The 27,360-nt window shown below is 42.2% G+C and overlaps 1 long non-coding RNA gene across 1 annotated transcript in view; it reads right to left on the minus strand.

The window, feature by feature from the left end:
- Window positions 1–26,716, minus strand: part of LOC310840845 — a 69,281-nt gene extending 42,565 nt beyond the window's left edge. The window contains exons 1-2 of the long non-coding RNA XR_014562201.1: window positions 26,297–26,716; window positions 1,111–1,264 (exon numbers count right to left, since the gene is read on the minus strand). This is a non-coding gene — a long non-coding RNA (uncharacterized lncRNA). The remainder of the gene's footprint in view (window positions 1–1,110; window positions 1,265–26,296) is intronic.
- Between the last annotated feature and the right edge of the window lie 644 nt (window positions 26,717–27,360).

The following is a 27,360-nucleotide window of genomic DNA, read 5'->3' on the forward strand; positions in this document are numbered from 1 at the left end:
TGTGAAACCAAGAAAAAAAACCCCACAGAACTCAAATAGTGTTGCAAGGTGCTGAATCCAGGCCCACAACACAGGAATTGTACCAGTTATGGCTTCATCAGTCAATAAGCATTGTGACCTGACATCTCTAAAAAGATAGCATAGCCCAAGAAAGAATGCATGATGAGAAGGGAGGGGCGGTTGCCTAAATTTCATGTATGGATTGCAACTAAGCAACCAATTTCTTTGACTGCAGGCTTTTAGCAGTGAAACAACCTTCCACACATTGTTGCTACATGGGAGCAAGATGGCAAAGCACTGCACTTAAACATAACGCGCATAAGTGATACCCCAACTCCCTGTCTCCCATTGACACCCCCAGAAAAGCACCAAAATGACTTGCTATTGCAGAAAGGAGCAAAAGTTAAAGATATGCGAGACAGGGAAAGCGAAAAGGCGTGTTGTATGTTGCACTTCATTTAGGAAGGCAGGCTCTGAACTTCAGAGCCAACGGTATACAGCGACCACTTTACGAAAGGAGAATTTGCAGGTAGCTCCAAGCCACATTCAACATTAATTTCAGCAGCAGAGCATTCATTTCCTCTCAAGGCTGCCTGCGTTAAACACAAACGAAGCCTCTTTATTGAACCAGAATAGATCAACACACCATATCCTGCAAGCCAGACAGAAAGGAGAATTATCACTCCAAAGGGTCGTTAATAAAGAAGTGAATTATCTTTAGAACATATTCATAGTTTAGCATCATCCCTCTGTTCTGTGAGTAAATATACCCTAATGCATCTTTTGAAAAGTGATGTCTCCCTGCGCTGCTCTGTTGCACTATTTATAATCACGCCTTCTTCCTGTGGTGCATTCTCGAAATGGCCCTCAACAAGCACCAAGTCACTTAAGAGTCTGACTTATTTATGGCTCCGGAGCTCTAACGAGAACAGGAACAGACATTTCATTCTTGTAATTTGAATGATCAGCAATTTAACAACATCCTGGAGGTCAAGTTCTCCCCTGGTTTTCTGCACAGGTATGCCTGCCACCACCCTTCTTTCCCCCTCTTGTTGAATGTGACTTGCATCTCTCGCATGAGTGACCTGAAACTATTAGCTCCACAGGTACCTTTCTGCAGCATGTCCATTCTCTCTGCGTGGAAGACTGTGGCCTCGATTGCACTGGGTGGCCTTGGGAGTGCAGGAGCGATAGCGAGATGATCATCCTCTGCCTTACATCAGTAAACTGCATTTAATGACCTTCGGATTTCTTCAGCTCTATTCTTCAATTTATTTTAAAAAGAAAAGAAAAGAAATCACTCAACTCCACTCTTTCCCATTACAGTGGTACGTCAGGTTACATACACTTCAGGTTACAGACGCTTCAGGTTACAGACTCCACTAACCCAGAAATAGTACCTCGGGTTAAGAACTTTGCTTCAGGATGAGAACAGAAATCGTGCTCCAGCGGTGTGGCGGCAGCGGGGGCCCCATTAACTAAAGTGGTGCTTCAGGTTAAGAACAGTTTCAGGTTAAGAACGGACCTCCAGAATGAATTAAGTACTTAACCCGAGGTACCACTGTATACAGAAAACATAGAAACAGCAACTGGTAATCTCCACAGCTGTATTAATTAATTAACTAATTGATCAAATCATCAGTGTAGGCTCAAGGCAAGGCACCACGTGCAAACAGACACAGAATGATGGCAGTTATGCCTTTTCCAGACATTCTGGGAAAACACAGAACTGCACGTCAGCTTCTTACCCTAACCACGCAATCCTACTCAGTAATCTTCTCTGGGTCCAAGAGATTTTACCGTATTTTTTGCTCTATAAGACTCACTTTTTCCCTCCTAAAAAGTAAGGGGAAATGTGTGCGCGTCTTATGGAGCGAATGCAGGCTGCGCAGCTATCCCAGAAGCCAGAACAGCAAGAGGGATTTCTGCTTTCACTGTGCAGTGATCCCTCTTGCTGTCCTGGCTTCAGAGATTCAGAATATTTTTTTTGTTGTTTTCCTCCTCCAAAAACTAGGTGCGTCTTGCGGTCTGGTGTGTCTTATACAGCGAAAAATACGGTACTTCCAGGTTGCATTGTGCACAGGGCCTTAGCTTTCTTGAGTACAGAATACACATGCACCACACCAGGGGTAGCCAATGTGGTGCTGCCCTCTGGATGTTGTAGACTACCATAATCTCTGGCCACTGACCATGCTGATAGGGGCTAATGGGAATTGTAGTCCAACAGCATATGGAGGGCACTATGTTGGCTACCCTGGTCCACACTGATGGGCAGCGGTTTTCAGGCAGGAGTCTTCCAGCCCTGCCTGAGCTGGAATTGCACTTGGTACAGTCTGCATGCAGAACGTGTCCTTTACCACTGACCTATGGTCCTTTCCCAACAGCAGCAATGGCTGCACAATTGTACCAACAAGTAACAAATATGATTATAATGTGTGAGTCTTTCAAACATGCTCTTTCTCTCCCCTCTCTCTCTCTCTCTCTCTCTCTCTCTGTGTGTGTGTGTGTGTGAGAGAGAGAGAGAGAGAGAGAGAGAGAGAGACTATATAAAGGAGAAATCAAATTTCTCGTGTACCTTCCTGGCATAGGATTTAAGTAATTTAAAGGCTTCCTTTAGAAGAGGTCTAAATCTTCTAGAAGGCTTGGCAAAGCTAGGTGTCCAATTAGCTGAGACACAGACACAGCACTGAGGAAATATCTCTTTTTTAAAAAGAAAAAGCGGCCACTCAACTTTGGTAGTTCTTTGTTGATGAAAAATGAATGTGATACTCATTGTAAATGGATTCAGATTGAGTTAAATAACCCCCTATTACTCTAGAAAGATAGCTGAGCTTTTAAAAAAGAGCAGTTGCCTAACTTAATAAAATAAAAGATAGCAGGAGCAGACTGGACAGTAATTAATTAAATTACAAACTATTGCTCAGGTAACCATCTGGGATGAATCCATCAGAGCTAACACCATGTATCTTAGCAACTGACAATCTGAATAAGTCTCTGTGTTTTGCAGTTAAAAGCCCTTACTTATAGTATGGTGTTACCAAAGTGCTCTGCCTTGCTGTCATTTTAATTCTGCCCCTAAGCACCTTAACTTCTAAAGTTTTTATGTGATTATGACTGCACCAAGCAAGGGCTTGTGCATGCACAGCAGAGGGAATAAGCAATGGTGTGCACTGGCTATCCTCATAAACGTTAAGTGGGATTACCTTTGGAAGCTGTGAGGATTCAGGATATATGCAAATGTCTTACATTTCACCCGATTCCTTGTTTGTAAATGTTGAGATGCCAGCACCAAGAAGTAAGCCTTGAAAATGACATCCTCTTAGATTTCTTCTTCGATTCTGTACAGTGCCCAAATGTGCTGTAAAATCCTCAAGCTCATTTCCCTTTTCTTTAGATCGCTCTCCTTTTGTTCTATGTAACTCATCCCATAAGGAAACAGTTATTTCCCTTCTTGAGACCTCACTAGGAACTTCCTATCCCTACCTCCTATAGCTAGGGGATCCTTGCCTATTCCCTGTATTTGCTATTGTATTCAGTTTTAGTAAAAAAACAGAGGGAGCAGATACATACACATAGCTTTATAGTCTTCTTTTCTACGCAATGTTATTTTTCACCGATTAGGAAGGTTCAGGGAAAATCTACCTTTGATTCCCTATAACAACCCTTTACAGAAACAAAAAGCAGCCCACAGCCTGGTTTTGTAGATGAGTGGCAAGGTGTGCTCAAGGAGGAAAAGGAGACTACACAGAAGCTGAATGAATTGTTTGCATTTGTCTTCAACAGCAGAGGATATAGGGTAGATTCCCAGAGCTTGAATGAATGTTTGCAGGAGGGGAGCCAAAGGAACTGAGGCACAGTGTTGATGAGATACAAAGTCCTAGGCCTAATAGACAGAATAAAATATGACAAATCACCAACTTTGAATGCCATCCACCACGAGAATACTTTACTCAAAGAACTGAAATGTGAAATTGTTGATCTAGCAAAAATATGCAACTAGTCCCAAAGATACTGGAATATTGGAAAGTGGCCAACATAATACCATTATTTTAAGTGAGTCAAGGCAGTTGGGGGGGGTGGAAGGATACTGTTTGGTCACCTGACTTTATGGTAATGTCATTTGATTGAGAGGTGGGTGGCCCTCTCACCCCATGGCCTGTGGGATGCTGGGGAGCTCCAGACCGAGGCCCCCAGCCAGATCATGTCCTCCTCTCATCGTTTATAACAGTAAAATGGGAGGGACAATCTAAACTTGCATGAGCACCACAACACCAAAGCACACTTAATTAAGAAAAAATGAATACTTTCATAACAATTAACACAGAAACTAGTGCTAAACCATGTTCTGCTAGATTTTCGGAAGTGGCTTCTACATTGAGAGAAAGCTCAAATAAACTGTGGAGATTAGGGAAATGAAATAAACTGTTGTCTGAATGCAGCCTTACTCTCAGATACTCCCACTGAGTTCAGGGGGACTTTATCCCAGGTTACGTAGGTATAGAATTGAAGTCTAAAAATTGCCATGAATCCCACCAGGACCTCCCCCAGGTCTGTTATGAATGCACCATTAGTTATGCAATGTTCCAAAAGTATATATTAAGTCTTTGTGGTATCTTAAAACTTTGCTGGCAGATGATATAACTTTTAATATATTTATAACAGGAATTGAAATATGCAAGGGAGAGTTCTAGCACAAGTCTACAAAGGCATAATCGTTTTAATGCACGATACAAAGCTGCTTTTTGCAACAAAACAGACAATCACTGGGTGGGTGTTAAATGATGAGCGCAGGATAGCATTAGGATGAAAGCAAGGTGTTTTGTTCTCTCAGACATGTCACTTTCTCAGAGAAATCCAAGTTAGAATTTTACTTTAGCGGATAAGAGCAATGCAGCATGTCACTTAATTGTTCCCAGCTTTTACCTGTAGAAATATCCTCCCTCTGTTAGTGTGGCTCATCCATTTGTGTTGAGGGTTCCAGCACTCCCCCTACTCCTATTTATGTACAATTTAAAATCTGCCCTTAACAGAGGAGCAACCCCTTCTTCCTTGGAACCATAGAATGGTTCATTATAGCATTCTACAGCTCACGGGAGGCAAAGAAGTGCTTTCTATCAGTTGAATGAATAACAAGCAACATTTCCTACCTAGGATGATCAGAGGCTGATGTGAAATGCAGAAAATTGCTCACATGGAAGATGCAAAGAAAGTCATAATAAAAGTTTGTGAGTGGGGAAATAACTTTGTAAGATGGAATTATAAAACAACCTTCATTTTGAGCAAATTATAAGGAGCAGACATTTCTCTTCAGCTTCTACCCATGATATCCCTATGCACATATCTTACTCATGTATGCAGAATTGGTGACAAAAATATGATTGTTAGTTTAGGTGTGATTCTTGTATCTGTTGGTGCATGGGAGAAAATATATAATATAGTATGGGAAATTCCCTGGATGCCAAGATCCAGGTTTGGGGCAGGTACTCTTTGGTGAGAGAACCCCAGCAGAGATTTAAAATCACAAAACGTGCAGCAAAGTAAAGTGCGGAAATATAGGCTGTCAGGCCTTTAAAATATGCCATTCCATAGTTCCTCTCTTCCCCTAGCACAGAAAAAGACCACACATTAGGCAACTTAAAAATGGTTTACAATACTTACAAACGTCCCAATGGTTGGATTCATGTGCTTCTGAAAGTTGCAAAGGCAGTAAAACCTGGCTACAAATTGACTACAAACTTGGTTACAAATTGATGAAAGTGCCTAAATTTTTGATATAGGAACTTAAGAGTGGCTTGTGAGAGCCATGCAGTCTGAGCTGGAGGAACCAATCAAACCTCTTGACAAACTGAGCTTCTCAGGTAGACTGAGGGAACAAGGTGAGGGGAAGTGGGCATAAATATGCCGGGCAGGAGTGTTTACTCTATGGTATTAACTCCTTAATTAAACTTACACATGTAGATTATGGAAGCTTATCCAGAAGGGAATGTGGCCCTTCAACTAAAAAGGTTCACCACCCCTTTGTTTGTTAAATTTGTATACCACCCTATACCTGCAGGGAACTTTATTTGGCATGCATTACTCTGTACAACATCATGTAGAGTGATGGCATTATTCTAAAATGATAAATATTCCCAGCCCACCCCACCCAAAAAAAGATTGCTTGGAAGAGGTGTATGTGTTAACCTACATTAATTTTCCAGAATCTGGGGCTCTCCATATATATGTTTTGAACTGTTTGGTTGGGACTGATGAAAGTTGTAGTCCAAACCCCCTCGAGGGCACCAGGTTGGGGATGCCTTGCCTTCATCCAATTCATAATGCCAGGGGAGCTAAAACAAAAGCACCATAGTAGGAAACTAAAATTTGATGGTTTCTTTTCCTTGACAGCGACCTCTAGTGAGAACTGAGGCTCACTCTACTTTGTACATGCCAACATATCCAAAGAACAGAAACTGGGGTTGCTTGATCCAGATTGCAAAAAGGACTCCTATTACCATTTAAAACTGAGGGACAGGGAGTGGCAACAGGGGAGATAGGACTTGGTAATATTCCTTCTTCTGTATGGCTCTTAAATGCATAGGAGCCTTCTCTAGGACTGGCACAAAAAAGCCAAACAGAAATGCCACCACAGTCTGAATGACCTGTGTTTCATGTCCATGAATGTCTGAATGACCTGTGTTTCAAGCCCCATGTCAGAATGTAACACAGATGAGGAGCACACACCCGTTTTTAATCTCAATCGGATGTGCCAAGTCAAAATAGCGGGCTGTTTGAAAGAGGAGATGGCTTCGGTTTCAAATCCTATTGTCATCTGCTTCTGCCACTGGACAGAATGAATAGCAGGCAAGAGAGGCAACCTCATCAGGCCTTGCTAAGAGATGCTGTTACTGCCAATAAACCATCTGCTATGTAACCAAATAACTTATCAACATTTAGATAGATTCCAATTACAATGCATGCAACAGTACTGTGGAGAGTGAGGAGTCAATCATCATACCAGGGTTCATCAGCCTTCCAGAGGCAACAAAGAAAAGCCTCAGCTCCTTCCCCAAACTACAATTCACAGGGTAAACCATAACATTTAATTGATTGAAAACAGATGCAGCTATAGATACATCTAAGCCTGAACACAGAGCAAAACTATGGCTTTCCAAAACTTTGTGCTGTGAGCTCAAGAGAACTGCTAGTGTGGTGTGGAAAATAAATTAGTTTTGAAAATGAAGAAGTTTATTTTGTTGGATTAATAATAATAATAATAGCCTACAGATGAGGTTGTCCACTGTCTCATCTCTTTATAACTCACTGCTCTGCCTTTCCTCCTTCCAATCAGTGTCTGCTGAGAGCGGGTAATTTTGTTGCATCTCTGCATCAGGCTGGATCACTCCATCACTCCCAATGCAGAGAGACAGCAGAATTAACTACCTTCAGTGGAGGCGCACCCATAATAGTGACTCACGCGGAATCACAGAGGAGCAAGGACTGCCAGTCAGCCCAGAGAATATTAAACTGTTTCATCTTCTATCAGATGAATTGTGGCAGCTGTTTTGCAGTTAAAACACTTAACTGACTCCGTGCGGGAGGAGGGAGGGGGGAACCTTCTTCCTCCTTGCCACTCCTTGGTCCTCTCTAGGAACATGCAACAACAGGAGATCTCTTTATTCCACAAACCAAATCTCTAACTAGAAAATAGTGTGGGAAGGAGCCATTTTAAAACTGAATACTCTTCTATGGCTTAGCTCACAAACCACAGCTTGGCAGGAACTGGCGAGTGTGCTGGTGGGTTCCCAGAGAGGAGAGCACAGCCACTGTGGCTCCTCCCATGTTCCTCTCAGTGCCACACTTCCTAAGACAACGTCATAGCTTGGCTTCACGGATCATCGAAACCCAAGCTCCATCGTTCATCTGCTCTAGGCAAATCACAAGCCATAAACCAAGAACAGACCTTGGTTACAGATTGTGGTATGTCTGGAGCAAAATAAACCACAAATCAAGCTTCCTAGAACAGTGGTCGCAATCTCGTCTCCAGGAATCTGCAATGTTCATGCTAAGCCATGGTCTGGCTTATGATTGTGTGCAAACCAGGTCTATATTTGCCTAGCTTTAATTAAAGGTGGTCCAGCATGCCATCTTCCTATTCTTTCTTGTGGGCTCCCTAAAGACACTCCTAGCTACAACTTTATGCAGCTTTGCAAATGGAATATAGCCATTTAGCCAATATAGACATACATGAATCAGACAGCAATCAGACATGTGCATCCAGGAAAAACCAATAAGCTTTTTGCAAACCTTTCATACATATTAAGAAAATACTTTTCTATAGCCACCTTCTGACATGGTTTTTAAGAGCGTAAGTTACATGTGAAGCAGTAACCTTGCCAAGTATCGGTTTGAGGGAATTTCATACTGACTTTATTAGCAAGGCTTCCAAGCAAACCAGCGCTGCAAGGACATTGCTTCAGGCATTCAACAGCACAAGACTGTTTGTGAAGGTGATTCTGGAACCCAGGGTCCCAGAACCATATGCAGAGGACAACTGCTCACACTGTACACAAAGCAAGGAAGGAGGGGAGCACAAAATGCATCCCAGGAATTAGAAGGTGCTTTTCCTCCATCCCCTTTCAAATTCTCTGCATGTACTGCACAGTGTGTCATTCCTATCTGGCAAATGAGCCTTTGGAAAATCAGACTGCGCTGAAGCACCCAACATCTGAACTGGGAGAGGGTGCTAGACGTTATCTGACAAAAAAGCTGAAGCAATACAACCAGTCCCTGCTATATAATTTGTCTAGACGTGTCATAAAGCTCCCTTAATTATCACCCACATTCTGGCTAAAAGTTACCCCCAATCCAGCATCGCACAAGAGTAGTTCAGCCAGTTTTGTCTAGTACTGTATCTAATATGAAGTTGTTCCACATTTGTCTTTTGTGTCCCATATGAGAAGAGAGAGACAAGATAAAGCGTAAGGGGCGGAGTGACATTTACTTCAGAGCATGCACCCATCTGGCTAGAGCTCCTAAAAATCTGTGTTTTATTGTGACCTGGCTGCAATGCATTGTATTACTCAACTGCAGAAAGCTTCTTTTATTAAGCTGTTTTTCACATCAGGTTCCCTAGGATGTTTTGTGCAATTCTGTGCTACTCCAGGTGAAAAGGGGAATCAGTTTTAAAACCATCTTTAGTTTGTCATACAGCATTGTGAGTTTACAGTGCTTCTTGTCCAGCTTTCCTTCCTTTTCAGGGCACCCAAAGCCACTCAAGAGGGTGATAGAATGACGTTTTTGATACATTAGGCCCCGAAGAAAGTAGGGCAGCAGCATTTTCCAGAGGTGCCCTGCAAGCTGAATGGCAGCTGGGGCCACTTGCTTGTTCATCTCAACAGCAAGGTTTGGGTACAATATTAATACTAGATAAGGAATCTCTCCTGTGTGACCAATCTTCTGCTTAAGCTTTCCTTTTATAGGCAAAGTAAAATGGAAACCATCTGAGCCAAGGTGTTAAAAAACACACACTACTAACACAGCGGTTGCAGAACTTGCTGTCCCTGGCAACAATTGTTCAGCTTCCTTCAACTGTAAAACGGAATAAAGACGTGTACCACAAGCTTCTTTATATATTATATAAAGAAATGTATTATATAAAGGAGGATGGGAAAACGCTTCTACTCTTGAAGGGCTATCTATTCATTAAAATAAATAAAAATGCCTTGAGATAGACACTCTCTGCAATACAATTTACTGACCACAGAGGCTGTTGATAATCCACAAACCCCTGAAATGCTCTAAGATAGACCATACTACCCAGCAAACAGCCCCGGTTTATAAACTCCACCAACCGCCTCAGGAAGGAGTCCTCCTTCCTGTTTTCTCCTACATCATATAGAAATGATGTGATATACAGAAGTATACAAGCTTGTACAGAAGTGATATATAAGAGGTGGTTACGCAGAAACATGTATACAAATATATCCTTAACGAGTTAACCTTTTCCCAACTGCTGCATAAGGACAACAGTTTTATTTAAAAGCCTGTAAGTATACGTTTGGAATTGCCCTCACACTATAGATAAATACAAGAGCATCCCTCCCCCTGCCCCCATGTCCTTATTTGAGTTCCTAAGAAATGTATATAATAAAAACGAATACTCAAACAGTCGCTGCCTAAACAGAGACTTCTACGGGAAAGCATGCTTTTAACAAATGCTATTGTGATTGGCTATGGTTAAAAAGGAGGTGGCCACTCAAAATTATACATAAGCCTTAACTTTTGTTAAGCCACACATTTAAAAGTTTCTTTCCATCATTTGGTTCCTACCTGCTCTGCTGGAGGGAAAATGTTCTCCATGTTGTAGATGCCTCAGCCTCTGGCCCCTAATCTCCCCCAAAGCAGCTGTGCTGGTTTCTATCTCTGGTGCCTAATTGGAGGCAGGTGGCAGCAACCCTAATGAGGGCTGGTAGGGAGGAAGGTGAAAAAGTGGGACTTCCAGGTCACAAAAACAAAACCTTTTTCTTGTTAAAAGAGGGAGACCACCTACTTCCTTTCTCTGAGCCAGAAGATTGAAAAGACTGTGATCTGGCAGCGCACCTCCTCCTATGAATTCCAACTGTATCAGACATTATTCCTCTCCCATCTCCTTCGCCTGGGGTCCAGGTAGGAACTCTACCTCCTGCATTATCCCCTTGTAGCACAACAGGCTGCATGAACATGGAGAAGGGCAGGGTTTGGGAAGTTCTGAGTTCAATACTATGATCCAAGCCACCCCTTGTTGTACAGCCATGCTGTGAGATCCTGGCACGCATCCCAGAGCAAGATTTGAACCCAAGCCTCCCATGTCAGGCCCGAATGTATTAGTCATTAGGCCACATGTTATCACTGATGCTTAGCTTATGGGCAGAGCCCACAGGTTTCGACCAGCCTTTGCAGCCAGAAAAAAATGGACGCTTGTCGTGAGCCTGTCCACACACATCCCCAGCACAGAGAGGGGTTGCTTGGTTTCAACACTGTGTTCAAAAACCAGAGTGTCTAGGTTTTTGCCCTGTTCCCCAGCCCTGTTCCCCAGTGGAGAGGGGGCTGGTGCTAGCCCTGTTGCACTGAGCCTCAGAGACACTTTGAACGATGCAAAGCCTTGCTTTCCAAGTGACTTGGTGTTGCACCACATTCTCCAAATATGGAGCCTGGGAGAGGCGCTCTCTGGTGTTTCCCTCTCCAGGTTAAAGCATATACTTGCAAAGGGTCAGTTGATGAGGGTACTTGTAGATCTTTGATTTGGGCCATTGCAGTGTAGGTGTTGCCCTATTAAGAATGAGGCAAGTTATCAGCAAAAACATTCTTGAACTGATAGCTCAAGAGTGCACATATTTAGTTACAGCCAGATAGTTGCTTTGTATCTGCGTTTTTGCAGAAGGAGAGTGAGTCTGATTTCCTGTTGGACCTTGAACTATGTTACAGAGCAAGGAAGTTGTCTACATTTCCTTAAACTGCAATGGCTTATGAACATAACCAATTCTCTTAATGGTTAAGTTGCACTGATGTTAAAACAGTCCTGACTATGTATGTTTATATAAGTGAATTCTGGCTGTGACTACCTTGCCTGCTTTGTCATAAGCAGGCTTGCCCTGAAAGTGTTTGAAGGCCTCAAAAGCAGAATTCTGATTTTAATGAGCAAAATACATGAAATTGAATCCTCCCCTCCCCATCTGCATCAGTACTGCATTAAACGCCACCTTGTTGGTGCAAAACAGAGTTCACCAGATAACAAGACTCCCAAGCTTACGCAAATCACATTCAGCCACACGCTACGTTGCCAAAGAGTAGACCAGTTCGCACAACTCTTTTGTCATGGTGAAATGTGTCCACTGGTGATGTTCAAGTCACATTATTGCCTCATCCTGCACCCTGCTCAAACCCTGAGACGCTCATAACATGTTTAGAAAATTTGTGAGGCACACCTATGCGCTGATACGAATCAGTCCTCAGTCATGACTCCCTAATTTAATGTGATGAACCTAAGCTGTTCCAGTTTGCAATATCAGTGTTGCTAAGCAACACTCTCTACCTACTCAGTATTGCCTTTTTAATTTTTATTTTATTTAGAAGAGGCGGAATTTTTTGCCACACTTGTGCTTCAAAATCCTTGCAAGATCAGAATAAAATAGTGTTACATCTAGGGGGTTTGTGGGGTTTTGGGGTAGTATTTTGTATATTGCGGATACCATCCCTTTGACGTGTCCCTTTGTTGTTAGGAGGAGGTTTTTGAAGGTTGTCAGGGGCCTAGTTGCTGCTGGTTTTACTACTGGGTTGTTTAAGAGGGCATGTTTCTATGTTGGGGATTCCCCATCCTCCCTCTGAGGAAGGGAGGTGCAGATATTTGGGGCTTATTCTTGTTTATGTGTGTGAGATGAATATGTTTTTTCTGCCATTTTCGGAGTTGGGTTGGGGGGATCCAGATTGGGAGGGTTTGAAATAGGTAGGTTAGTTTTGGGAGGGTGATCATTTATTTTGTCTGAGAGAGTGAAGTTCGTGTTGTTCCATCTCTTTAGGTCTTTGTTAATTTGCCACCACATGGGGTTGTAGTTGTGGAGGTATAATTTATTGAGGTTTCTGGTTATTTGTACCACTAGGTATCTGAACTTGGTGTGGCAAAGTTTTATCTTGGTGACGTTAGCTAGTTCTTTTTGGGTGTGAGGAGGGGTGTTGAAGCACATAGCTTCTGACTTTGCAAAATTTACCTGTAGGCCCGATACCATTGCAAATGTGTTGAGTTCTCTGATTAGGGAGGTTGCTGTGTTTATGGGGTCTGGTGTTGTGACCATTAGGTCATCTGCAAAGAGCCCTAATCTGAAGGTTTTGCCTTTTATTTCCACTCCCTTGACGTCTGTGGCTGCTCAGATTCGGATTGCTAAAGGTTCTAGTACTCCAAAACCCCACAAACCCCCTAGACGTAATCAAAAAACAATGGGGAGATGACAGAGGCTATGAGATCCACTCAGTGGACAAGTATGTGGTCTAAATCCCCCCTTAAATCCATATCAACGAGGAGAGAACTCACTCTGAAACTCATCTACAGGTGGTACCTAACACCAAGGAAATTAGCACTAATACGCCCAGGAACCACACCAAAATGCTGGAGCGGGTGCACCTCCACTGGCACATACATACACATGTGGTAGGAATGCCCCAAAATCCAACTATTTTGGACAACAGCCATACAAGAAATATGTAAAATAACTAAGCAAGTATTAGAAATCACCCCAGAACTGGCCCTACTAAACATATTCAGAATAAAATAGTGTTCCATTAAAGGGCTTGAACAGCCAAATACCAGCCAAGTCCAAAAGATAGTGACATTTGTCCATATATATTGTTTGAATATTGAACGTGTACAAAATCTGGGGCAGGTTACATACTCAGGTCTATTTCATACATAGTATTTTCCCCATGTGGACATTAATTCCATCAGAGGTGAACATTGCACTAGTGTCTATGAGCCACAATAGACATGATGTGGCATATCTAGTTCATTTATCTCTAACGATTAAGAAAATGATGATGATTCAGATCATGGAGGGCCCAAATCTGATTAGGCATGTGCTGCTGGGACAGGAGGAACCAATTCTACCCCACCCCAAATCCCCACTCCTCTCTCTCTCTTTCTCTCTCTCTCTTTCTCTCTCTCTCTCACACACACACACCCTTATTAAAATCTGATATTTGCTTCATAGGCAACTAACGGGTTTGATGAAAAAGCAATTTGAACAAAGAAGGTGGAACACTGGGAAAGAATCCCCAGCACCAAAGTTCCAGTCCAACTCGCCCCCGCTCCAAATACATGGCTGCTCTAAGTGTCTGTGTCTATATATAGCTATGTCTATAGATATATCTATTACAGGTGCATGAGATCCTAAGCATGGGTATCCAGTCCCATGCCATATCTAGTCAAGCCCCATATGTTCCCATAATTACAGATGTTCAAAACCCACAACACGCAGCCGTTTCCAAACACATCCTGTAGCAGCAGCAACTGCTCATCATTTTTCCTTTTTGTACACAACATACTTATTCCTTTTTCTGTGGAGATTGTGTTACACACACACATTCACATGCCAGGTATGATCTAGCCCATAGTCCTATATACTGTGATTTGCTTTGAATACAGATTTTCATCTTAGTGTTTTCTTTTTCTTTTTCTTTTCTTTTTTTTTGGCCAAGTGACTGGAGGGGAAGAATTAAAACCAGTGTTAGTGGGAAGCCAGAGAAAGAGTGGGAATATTAATGTTCTAATTACAAGAGAAGAATTTAATATGCTCAGTGAAGCCTGTCTGCAGCAAATCAGTCCTTGGGAGGGGAATAAAGAGTGGCTGCGGTAACCTGAGATATTTCTCCCTGCCTCTCTTCTCTCAGTGGTTGTGTTGTGGTGTGTTTTTTATGTGGAAGAAATCATTTGTAGGAAAGGAGGTATTTCAATTATAAGGTGCTATTCTTAATGAAGAAAAGGTGGTCTTGCTGGGAAGGGCTAAGGGTTGGAAGGCTTGGGAAATCATCTTTCAAAAACTCTCCTGGGCAAATGCAATTGAAATGGACACATACTTTATTCCCACAGCATGTTTAGAAGGCATGTGGTGCATTAACAGGTATAATCAGTGCATAAACAAGAGATGGGAACCCTGTGTAACGCAAGCTGCCTTGAGTTCCATGCAATAATATTCAGATATTAGTGAAATTAAAATACAAAAAGGAGCATGCATTTCCCTCCCCCAAAGGATGGTTCATGCACCTTTTGACATCTAATTCTAAGACTATAACAATTTTTCCTAATGATCCTGGAGTACTGACTAATTAGTTGGAGGCTCGGTCTCAGCATTTGAGTTGTTGGGTCCCACATGCCACACGATGACTCACAAAGGCTAATAGTGACATCCCATGTCTCTCTGTATTTTTTTCCCCCTGAGCTTTTAAACTTTTTCATGACCTGCAGCTGAGAAGAGAAAGGATTGAGCTGGGTAGCTACAGGCTTCAACCTCTTCATTTACCCACCATATCTCTAGACCCCCTTCTTGACATAGCAATGATACGTTGGTTCTCACAGGCACTGAGTAAAAAACAAAGATGGTAGCAGCTGCCCATATTAGAACCTCTTCTTTTGTTGGTGCCCAAATTAAGTTTTTTAAAAATGCTGGTGCCTGTAGTGGTGGTGATGGTGAGGAAGCAGCCAGCTGCTAGGTTGGTGCTAGCAGTGTTGGGGGACTCACCCTGATTGACTGCTTTATATTGGTTCCTAACCCCCGAGTCATCCGCGACTGGACCTAATGGTCAAGAGTACCTTTGTTGTTGTTTAGTCGTTTAGTCGCATCCGACTCTTCGTGACCCCATGGACCAGAGCACGCCAGGCACTCCTGTCTTCCACTGTCTCTTGCAGTTTGGTCAAACTCATGCTGGTAGCTTCGAGAACACTGTCCAACCATCTTGTCCTCTGTCTTCCCCTTCTCCTTGTACCCTCCATCTTTTCCAACATCAGGGTCTTTTCCAGGGAGTCTTCTCTTCTCATGAGGTGGCCAAAGTATTGGAGCCTCAGCTTCACGATCTGTCCTTCCAGTGAGCACTCAGGGCTGATTTCCTTAAGAATGGAGAGGTTTGATCTTCTTGCAGTCCATGGGACTCTCAAGAGTCTCCTCCAGCACCATCATTCAAAAGCATCATTTCTTCAGCGATCAGTGTGCAAAATGTGTCATATCTGTCTGGAAGAGTGATTGCACAATGTAAGGACCACAACTGAGCAGGGGTAGGCGTGGGGAAGCTCTCCTATATCCAAGTTCGGGGAAGGTTGTAGCATTTCAGACTTTGTGGTTTAGAGAAAAGACAAGCAAGAGGTGACACGATAGAAGTTTATAAAACTCTGCACAGCACGGAAGAAGTGGATAGAGAAATGCATTTCTGTCTCAGAACCCTAGAACTTACAGACACCCAATGAAGCTAAATGTTGGAACATTCAAGATGTAAAGTACTTTTTCACACGGCACAAAGTTAAACTATGGAACTCACTCCCACAGGAGGTAGTGAGGAGGACCACCAACTCAGATGGCTGATTGGGCAAATTCATGGAGGATAAGACCTATCCATGACTACTAGTCACGATGGCTATTCTTTGACTCCATGGTCGGACGCAGCAATATTTCTGAATACCAGTTACTGGAAACTACAGGAGGATAGAGGGCTCCTGTGCTTGGGTTCTACTTGTGGGTCTCCCAGAGGCATCCCATAGGGTAGCCATTGACACTGGACTAGATGGGTTATTGGCCTGATCCTGCAGGCTCTCCTTACCAATTCCACCAACTAATATGAAGGAGGCACAGCAGGCGATTGAAAAATGATTCAGCAGAGCAGCTCACACTGGCTCACGTGTTATAATGATTTCTCCTTACACGTGACTTTACAGATCAAAACCAGCACTGAAATAAAACAGAGGCTGAATTATCTTTCCTCCTTGCACGTATCAGGAGATGAGCTGCCACATTCTGCGCTAACAGGAACTTCTTAATAACATGCAACGGCAGCTGAAACATATAAGTACCTATGCTGTAACTGACTTGCCTACTCAGAAGTAAATCCTACTGAATTCAGTGAGACTTACTCCCAGGTAAGTGAGGTTAGCATTGCAGCCTAAAACCCTCTGGCTTGCCTTTTCTTTTATATGACACTTTCTTAACCCACAATCATCTTTAGAACACTTGAAATTAAGGTTTGGAGCAGACCTGGAGAAAACTGACCACCTTCAGGCAGTGTGTGCATCTCCCCAACCTGAACAGAATTTGCATTAAACTACTTTTTTTTTTACTCCTGATGTTATTTTTTTTTAAAAAAATGAGGGGTTTAATTAACAAGATTTGTTGCTAGGAACAGTCCCCAGCTGAAATCTTCAAAGCAGAGTTCCTCTGTTCACAACAAAATTAAAGGTATATACTGCATTTAGTTGTCTATCTCCAGATTAAGGAAGTTAAGGGGAAATCTGTGCAAAAATCATATTAGACAGGTAGACCCCTATGTTTTTAAAGCTCCTGGTTACTTTCCAAAACCAATTTTTATCCAATTGGAAAGGAAAAAATGGTGGGGGAAGGTGTCTAGAAAAACTGTGTTTTAGATAGTCTCTCTCTCTACAAATTTGACTTTGGCAAAGTCATCTTACTCAGACACACACACACACACACACACACAATCTCTGACTGAAGTGCCATAGGCATCCATGCTGTTCTATTGTACAAGCTGAAGAGGTGGCTCATCCGTCTGAGCTTCTGAAGAGCTTCTTAGTTAATGGCAGATACTTAATAAGCATTGATATCCACTTGATATTGCAAGAACCTGGACCTGCAGGAAACCTCCCTCCTGCCAGGATGGGGGTTAAAAGAATCCATTCTGTAGTTTATTAAATAATAAAGGGTTTGCATTTCAGGGTTTGGTGATCAAGAAGCCCTCATAATAAGCTCACTTATAGTGTGTGCTTGCTTTTTGGAAAGTGGCTGATCGTAGGAGTCTAAAGGGTAAAGAAGGAATAGGATTATTATTTTAAAAAAACAAAACAAGCATACACACATTGTTCCCTCCTCTGAAAAATGAAATGCCAAACACCACAAAAATGATGGAGAACATTCTGCAATGTGGCTCCCTGCCCCCCACACCCCAGGGAGTGAGAATAAGAAACACATTAAGAAATTTTCTCTGGCAAAAAAAGCATTCTGGGTTTTATTTTTATTTTTGGCTCTGCTCTAATGAAAAACCAACTTGGCCATCCCCAGCCCTCCCTGCTGGAGCACACCTACCTGCCATGTAAGGCTTTGAAATAGGAACTGTGCTCATAAATTCACTGGAAGCCAGTAGGCCACTTCTACTTTGAGTGACACACAAACAAAAACTCAGATTGTGGGGTGGCTAAGTGGGGAGCGATTAGAAGGAAGGAGACTGAAAACTGAGTTTAAAAGTTACTGCTACCTATCTATCTATTGACGCACGGTAACACAATTTCTGTTTTGCTCAGTGGTATAGCCAATAAATTGCCCTGGTCACCTTGCAATAGATGGCAATGCTTTGGGTTGGCCCAAATACAGGGAAATGAAAAAAGTCTCATGTAAAGAGTTGTCCAATTAACCCAAATGTACATATCACTTCCGTACAACCAGCCCCATCATCTCACATCCCCACAAGCGTCACCTGACTTTTTTTTTTAATTCCCTTCATTTGCTTCTAGGTCTAGCTTGCTATTTATTAATCACTGTTGCCCATATATTAAAGGAGACTGCAGGGTACTTGGGATTCAGCTCATTGAGTAGCAATTAACTGAGCTTGACTTCAGCCATAAACTTTTACCTCCAAGTCCTGCTTTGATATATGTATCAACAAGTCCAGGAGACTGAAGCTCAATTTCAGATTCATGATTGAACCAACAGGAGCGAAGCTTTGCTATTTATAAGCCTTTCAAATTGAGAGAGAGAGAGAGACTCTCTTAGTCTTTGAAACTTACTGCTTGCTTTTAAAAGCCAGGTTAACCTAACACTCCATACTGCATGTTAATGATTCATACATCATTAAAATTTCAGATTTTTTAAAATAAAAAAACAGTAAAATGAAATTCAAATCACTAAATCTTCTATAATTTGGGTGTGGTGAATAGGAGGGTGGATTTTGATTAAAAAGTGAATGCATCACCTTTATGCAAGCTTAATATTCTGTCCAACTGCTCAGTACTCTGTACCATTTAAATTAAAAACTGAGATATACTCTTTATCAGTGCAAGTCTAATACAGAGTCACTTTCTCAACTGAAAAAAGGGGAGAAAGCGGACAAATACCATAGAGATATTTGGAAACAGAAAGCAACTTCTTGATCACAGCACATCAACTGTGAACTCTCTTCCAAGGGAAGATTTACTTGGGATGTTCTTCGTTATCTCTTAAGTGCTGAGCAGAGTCTATCTGGTAGTTAATTTTTAATTGTTCTCTCCTGCTGTTTTACCATTCAGGCTATATTTGAGCTGGTTGCTAGAGTGCCTTCTAGCATTGCTCTTCTTTCTGCTGCTGCTTTGTATTGCTAGGAGGTTGTATTTTCTGGGTTGGGCGAGATAAACTTCCTCCAGGGAAGGAACTACCTTTCAGAGAGCTGCTCTCTGAAGGTACCCTTCTTTGGGTACAGTGCTGTGGTGATGTTTTGTTAATGGTGCCTTGAATGCTAATAAATAACAAGTGTAGCAGTAATCAGATTGTCAACTGAAGTGATGGAGCAATGGAGATATACAAATACATAGAAGAAAAGAAGGTCCTATGTGTTCTTCCTAGAACTGAGGGCTGGGGGGGTGGTATAAGAAATATATAATTTATTGCACCACATATCCTGTACCAACTACAAGAATGCTGTTGAAATATTATAGGGATAGAAATGGAAGTGATGTTTCCTTATTAAATAATATGGAACTGATCTGGGCCCTACTATACTTTATTAAATTACGCCACCCCCTCCATCCCTCCCGCAAAATCATTTAAATAATCATGGATTTCTTGGTTGATGAAATAGCATTTTAGGTGCATTCATACATAAATCTGTTCCAAGCAGTTACTTCTGGTGAGTTGTCAAGGGGTGGTGGTAGAAATAGGATGCTTTTGAATACAAGGAGACAAAACCATCTCAGACTATAGCGACCTTGAAAGAAGAGCACACTGAGCTCCTGTCATATATGAGCGTGTGAAAAGAACAAAATGTAACATTAATGAAAGGGCATTCATTTCACTGCATTGCTAAGATAAATGTCTGCCAACCGTGTGCTGATATTTGTTTGCTACCCACAGCTTTATTCTTTGATTGGTATTTTGACTCTCAAATCTTTTCATCATTTTATGAGTATGTTTGAAAAATTCAATACGATAAGTATCATTCACATCATCTAGAGAGATGTGTGTGGGATCTTCTGCCACATTACAAGAAGGGGCCGGGCGTAATTTGCACCATGAGGAGGGAGGGAGGCAAGCCATCCAACCACATCAACAACTCTTTCGAGTTAACTGCATTGATGCTGCTATTTAGCTCTGGCTGCCTCCATTTAAACAACCCTTTAACCCTCTGGATTTTAATTGATCCAATCTACTCCCTATACAGGGACGCGGGTGAGCTCCCGTTGTTCGGTCCCTGCTTCTGCCAATCTGCTATGGCAGAAGCAGGGACCGAACAACGGTTCCGTGCGCTGCTATGGTTCGCCAGAAGCAGCTTAGTCATGCTGGCCACATGACCCGGAAGCTGTACGCCAGCTCTCTCAGCCAGTAAAGCAAGATGAGCGCCGCAACCCCAGAGTCGGTCACAACTGGACCTAATGATCAGGGGTCCCTTTACCTTTACCTTACTCCCTATGCTGGGTAGAGTAGTATGGGATGTAAGCATTGGATTAATAATAAGACCTCAGACCAGATATCTCCCAGACAACCACACTTTTACTTAAGGTTTTAGTAGGATAGCAAGTTAAAACCGTTTTTGAGAATTTTTTTTTTTTTTAGAAAACACACGTTTTGCCATTTGGATAGCTACCCACAAGAGCACATAAGAAATAAACACAGGTAAATACACCTAGTTGCACTTTTCTTTTCTTTTCTTTTTCTTTTTTGCTGTACACATTTTACTCCAGTCTTTTTCTTTTTCTTTCAACAAAGTAATAACCATAAATAAATGAGAATAAAAATGTGCACCCCACCACTGAGACCATTCCATTGTAACTATCCAGCCTCCCATAATTTCAACACCTCTTGCGATGGTTTGACCCCTTTCCATTTTAACAGTACAAATTCTACAAACACCTTCCATATCTCCTCAAAATCATTTCTCCTGCATATTCCCCGTCTTACCTTAATGGCACATGTTAATTTATCATTAATAGCTATATCCCACACCTCTTTATACCATTCATCCATTTTATATTCTGCTTGCCCCTATCACTTCTTAGCTATGATAATTCGTGCAGTTGTCAGCAAATTTGTCAGCAAGTTCTTCATAGCCTGCGAACCTTCCTCCCCATTGTAAATTGATAACAATGCGACCTCTGAACTTTCGGTCAGCTTGACCCAGTGATTTCTGTTATCTACTTAAACACCCTTTGCAAAAAAAAGTACATATTTACACCCCAGTTGCACCTGTTCTAGAGTGTTTTCGCAACCAAGACAATACTTACCAATTTGCATCCTACACTGTCTGGTTCAAACCAGATCCCCAACCCCTGAAATTTGCCTCTGGACCACAAACAGCCCATGTAATGGTGGGATAGAGCTGAGGAGCTGCCTCCCCAGCATTGGCGTTGCCACAGCATACCTGGATGCAGCTGGCTCAGGGCAGGTTGCAGGTGAGGTCAAGGGATGTGCAGACATGCTTGCAGCACCAGACTGGCAACCACATAGCCCCAACCTTACTGCTGCCCTGCTCGCCCCCAGGACACAGGAAGTGTCATGTAGGCACCTCTGCCCTACCATACAAGCTGTTACTGCTTTGACACCCCCCCCCCCGCAAATCCCACCATGCTATCCAGTGCTTGAATTATTGGTGGAGGGGGAGGGCTGTGGCATTGAGTGCCCTTTAATGTAATTCACATGACCTTTTACCAAAACATGGCCGCCACCAAAGTCTTCTAAAGGCAGCAGATAAAATGGCCAGCACAGAAAAAGGTAATGAACTAGTACTCCTCTGGCTTTCTTGTAATTTGAGCCCTGAATCCACATCCACCACTACTAAGATGTTATGTCTGACTTCATTCCATTGTGTGTCCAAGCAGATCATTCTATTATTTGCACAAGTAGATGGGAAGAAAGGCTGGGCAGGAAGGACAAAGAAAAGACTATCTCCATCCGGCTGTGTATTGTGTTATCATGCTGAGAGCCTCTTTCTGCATCAGTTTGCACTTAAAGTGGGGGAGCCAACATGAAAATTCATTTTCATGCATGTTTCTCCTAACTTACATATTTTGGTATGCAATTTCACCCAAGAGACATGTTTTTGCAAGTTGTTTTGTCTAATATACACATCCCATATGTTTTTATTATTATTGGAGAACTGCACTACCCAAAAAAAATAGGAAAACACAGATTTTGAAAAGTGGCCACATTTCATTTTTTTGTTTGAGAAGTGTAAACTTGGTAGGTTTGTATTAAAATGCATACTGCATTGACTTTCTTAGCCATCTCTTAATTAGCAGGGTGTATTCCTAATCCTTGCCTTACAACACTTGCACCTTTAAATGATTATTCATCCAGAACTCAATGTGGTCACGTCTTGCTTAGGTAGACCCTAACCAGAGCCTGTATTCAGTGCCAGGGCTCAGTTCAGAAAGGAATTTTGGCTTTTAAAAGAGCTCAGATATTTCTCCCTTCATCCTTGCATAGTTGCGACTATTCTGTGCACACCTGGTATCAGGGCAAGATATCCGTAACAAAGAGCACTTTTTCAAAGCAAGTTTCATAGGATGAATCAAACAATGAATGTACTCAGAGGATGGGGCAGAAATTTAGAAAAAAAAAACCCTTGGCCAGTGCTACTTAAGTGAATGTAGGCATAATTTATAATATATGAAAATTATATTTAGCTTTCTGTCATTCCGAGTAGCTTTCAGAATTACACACAAATTTTGATAGTATTACAAATTATTAGAACAGTGTTTGAATTTTTCACAAAACTTTCCTTCATCAAGATAACCTAAGCATATCAATTGTATGTTCAGACCCTGCATTTATGTAATCACTACAGTCTACAGTCAACTACATGCATAACCATCTGCAGGGCTCTCTTTTCATAAATAAAATCAACACAGCAGTTAGTTTGTTTTGGGGTTTTTCTACTCATACTAAAGCACATAGCTGTCATTCATTAGAATACTGCATGTGTTAGAAGCATAGCCAATATTTATATAACAACTAACAGACACAGATTATGCACTAACAAAAGCTTCTGTATGTCACACATGCTCATATTAGACTGCAACCCTGAATACTGTTCCTAGGGAGTGGACCCCATGGAACACAGTGGGCCTTCCCTCTGAGTAAGCAAGCATACATCAGATTGTGATGCACATGAAAGAAGTTGCTTTCCTCTCCAAAAGCTACACAGGAGTGCATTGGCAGCCTCCAATGTGAACTGGCAAACCCCGCTGAAGATCTAACGTGTTGCTTTACTGCATTGCTTCCACTTGGCTACACCAGTCAGCTCAGGTTTGAGTAAAATCATTGACTGAACTGCACAAATAACACATTGACCTGAATTTTCCCAATGCCTTTTTGGTACTCCCGTAGCCCGGAGCAAAATATTAATGTTTAGGTACAGGGGGGGGAAAGCTTTTTTAAATGGGTTGGCTGCCATGTCTAACATTTTTCCAAGTTTCTAGGCAATTGCCTTGGTTTTTCCAAAAAGACAGCCGGGTAAATGGATACAAATATACCCAGAACTGCTGAAAATATATCACACAACTCAGTGCAGAAAAAGGGTTTGGCTTTATAACGCTGCATAGCAGATCTCAAAATATTTTTTCCTTTTTTAAAAATCTAGATCAAAGCTGTCAGAACAAGATTCTTGATAGCTGCTTTAATAAATAGCCAAAAGATGGATTGACTGACATGTTTTTAAAGAAGCAGGTATGAATCACTCTGTCACAGGGCCATTTCATGTGTGTCCCACTTCAAAATTTTACATGCATCAAGGAATTAAGAGAATAACACATATATGAGAGCATGCAGGCCCAACCTGCAAATTTGTTCTTACAGAGTGCATAGGATGGACATGGGTGTATACGTGACTTCTATATCTCATGGCACATTGACTTTGCACACAGAAAATCGCAACTGAACTAGTCCCAGCTGGAATGATAATACCTTTGTCCCATTTGCTCATCCATCCATGCCCAGTCACAGACAACCAATTGGTTTGAATTCTAATAATACATTGGACAACATGTGGTTCCTCTTTGTCCTTAGCATCTCTCATCCAGGCATGTAAAATCATGCCATGCATTTATTTGTGTGGATTTAATTGTTATTTGTGCCACAAGATTTTTGCCTACTCATGAAAGGCTGTTCTAAATAGTATCGAGTAGGTGTAGGTGTCTGTAGTGATGGGAAGAGGCCTTTGCACATTTGAATTCCATGCGACTTAGAACCCATGAGGCAACTGCCTCAGGCGGCAGGATCCACAGGGGCAGTAGATCTGGCCTCCAAGGAATGCAGTGCCCACTGCTGCTGTTGTAGTGGCAGCAACAGCGGCGGCACAATCCTCAGAGGCCGGATCCGCCCCCACAATGCCTCCTCTACAGCAGTCTCTTGGCAAATAGGAGGTGCTGCTGGCCTCCTCCCATCCTTGTTCCTGATGTAATCTTTATTCCCCCCTTGTTTCTGATGTAGATCTTCACTTGCTCCTTCTTCCCTTGTGGGGATAGTTGGAGGCGCCATTTTGTGGTTAGCCTCAGGTGCCATAATGCCTTGGGCCAGCCCTGACCCCAGTCGTGCAGGTTTTCAAGTCATATGGAAGCCTTTGTGTGTATATGAAAGCTCCTCCCTTGCAGTTATTTGCAACGCACCAGGGGAGGAGGGGCTCCTCTGCATGCATAATACTGTACTTGTTGTGTGCTAGAAGACATATCTTCTGAAGAGGGATTACACAGAAACTGTTTATACAAGCTTGCATGCAAGATCTGGGAAGTGTGGAGTGGCTGAAAGTAGACAGGACAAGCAGATATAGGAGAAAGGAGGGGTTTTATCTTATTATGCAGATGAGAATGGATATATGGAGGAGGAAGCCTTTGCCCAAGGCCACACAGAAATCCAAATGTCCCAAGGCCCATGCCTCATCAAAAATGTATGAATCCTTTCTATAGTACACCAAAGTATCCCCAAACCTTTTGCAAACGTAACTATCTTGTAAAAATAACTGCCAGGCACAGCAAAATGAACCCACAAAACAACACTTCAGGGGCTGAAAAGCAGAAGAGAATGTTAAGTGCTATTCATCGAGTAGTAGAAAGTGTGTCAGTTGAGCGTGTTCACAAGATCACCCAATAATGATAAACATATTCAGCAGAAGGAGGGGAGCTGAATCCTGAGTTGGCAAAGTAGAGAGTACCGCTTCAGTCTGTTGACGACAAATGGCCATTTCTAATGCTTGCCTATGTAATATCGCTCTGCAAGTTGAGCCCCTAGAAAACCGACCACTTAAACTTCAAGCCCATACTGCTCCACACTGCATTGCCTTTCTCATGGCAGAGAGTTTTTAATGTAGGGCAGCAGTAGAAGAAATGTGCCTCTCACCTGATTCTAAAACTTCAGCGCACTTTACCTCCTCAACCTGCTGCCTATATAGACTCACAATGCTTTTGAAGGAAGACTTCTATTCCCACCCTAGTTCATCATATGCAGCATTGTTTTTGTTCTGCTGCTGTTTGCCTTCCTACAAAAACTACATTTTCCATCTTGCTGTCTACCGCGGCAGAATTTTAAATAATTAATTGCAAAATTATAGCGTTTTTTCGTTATGTTATCCTGCAACATTCACTTCAAAGCAAGGCCATTAAGTTCACTGTAAAAGTAGCACAATGCATATTGGAGCGGGTGGGGATCATCAATGATGTATCATCTGAGGTCTGAAAACATCAATAACAGTGAACACTGATTCACTTCACTGTTTTGGACATGGTGCAATTAAGTGCACACTGGTAATTTCTAATCCCGTTTCCATCAGAATTCTCTGACTTTCCTAAAGTAGCCTGAATGAATAACCTATCAGCAACTAATAAAAACCATTTAATGAGCCTAATCTTACTGGGTTAAGTCCAGAGTGCGGCTTCAATGGACAGAAGGACCTCCTTATGTTCGCAGAAGGGGCTTTTATCCAGCAGAGACTTCCACTGGAGCAACAAGGAGGGAGCAATTCCCAGTGGTTCCCCCTTATACCCATTTTATTGTAACTCCCACACTGTCCTGTAGCGTCACCTAACCCTCCTGGGAAGCCTTTTCTTTAATAACATAGAGGGGATGCAGCAGGAAGGAGGAATCAGAGAAAATTGCCACAGACACACCTCGTTCAGGGGAGAGGGAAGCTGGTGGCTCCAATAGCAGAACTGCTACCAAGGTGTGGTCAAGGCCTAGTTAGTAGGGTGGCCAGTTATGCATTGCCTAAAAAAAAGAAGATCTGTGTTACCCCCCAAAAAAACAACCTGAGGCACCAATTTGCATATGGTAACTTCTATGTATAGGTACAAATTTAGAAGTAATTACTATAATTTAAATTGAAAGACAGTATCTCTCACCACAGTTGGGAAGACGCCAGGTGACCAATGTGCTTGCTCAATCTGCTGCTAACTGTTGATCAACAGCTTGAAGGCTCCTGCTGTCCTTCTAGATGGTTCTTTATAGTTAAACCTTGCTTGGGCCTTATCTTCATTATGCATTTAAAGCAGCATCATAGCACTTTAACAGCCATGGCTTCCTTCAAAGAATCCCAGGAGAGGCAGTGCTGAGAGTTGTTTAGTAGGCCTCTCATTTCCCTCAGAGAGCTACAGAGTTCCCTGGGAAGAGGGATTGGTTGTTAAACCTCAGCTTCTGCAAAGTTACTGTGTCATGCATGTTCAGACTATGCACTCTTTAACCTACCATTTCTGGTAAACTATCCCCATGAAGAAAGAGTATAAAAATATCATGAATGGTAATGGTGAGATGTACTATTAATTACCTCACAACATGTTTTATCTCTTATGTCTCTTCTCAGGATAATTTGGAACCATATATTTTCCCTTCAAGTATTTCTTCCTTTCTTTTTTAAAGAAAATGGTAGTTTCTTGTGAACAACTGCAACAAAGTAATTAAAAGTATTAGGGGAAACACTGATATAATATGAGGTTAGAATGTTTACAGATCTTCAGATTACAAATTTGCTTCAAGTGCCCTAGGGCAGCCTTTCTCAACTTGGAGTCTCCAGGTGTTGTTGGGCTGCAGTTCCCATCCCTGAACACTGGTCCAGCCAGCTAGGGATGATGGGGAATAAACTAGGCCAGTCCTGCTATTAGGCAGAGTCAGTTGCCTCAGGCAGTCAGTTTTTAGTGTCATAAAAGGGCAGTAAATTGTTAGTTATTTAATGTAATACTATTGTTTTCTGTTTTGTTTTTTTACTGCCAGGAAAGGAGAGAAGCACTTGTGGCATTTGCTGCCTCAGGTGTCAGAAAATAACTTGACTGGCCTTGGGTACTTGGCTTGCACAGGGAGTGTATCATGGGCTACCCCATTTCAGTCAGCAAAATGTATTGGGCCAGCCCTGGGGGTAGAAGAAAGAGGCCAGAGTTCTACCAAATGAAGTCAGTGGACTGCCCACATTTGA

Source organism: Podarcis gaigeae (assembly GCF_964106915.1).
Source record: "Podarcis gaigeae genome assembly, chromosome: 3".
In the NCBI taxonomy this organism is placed as follows: Eukaryota; Metazoa; Chordata; class Lepidosauria; order Squamata; family Lacertidae; genus Podarcis; species Podarcis gaigeae.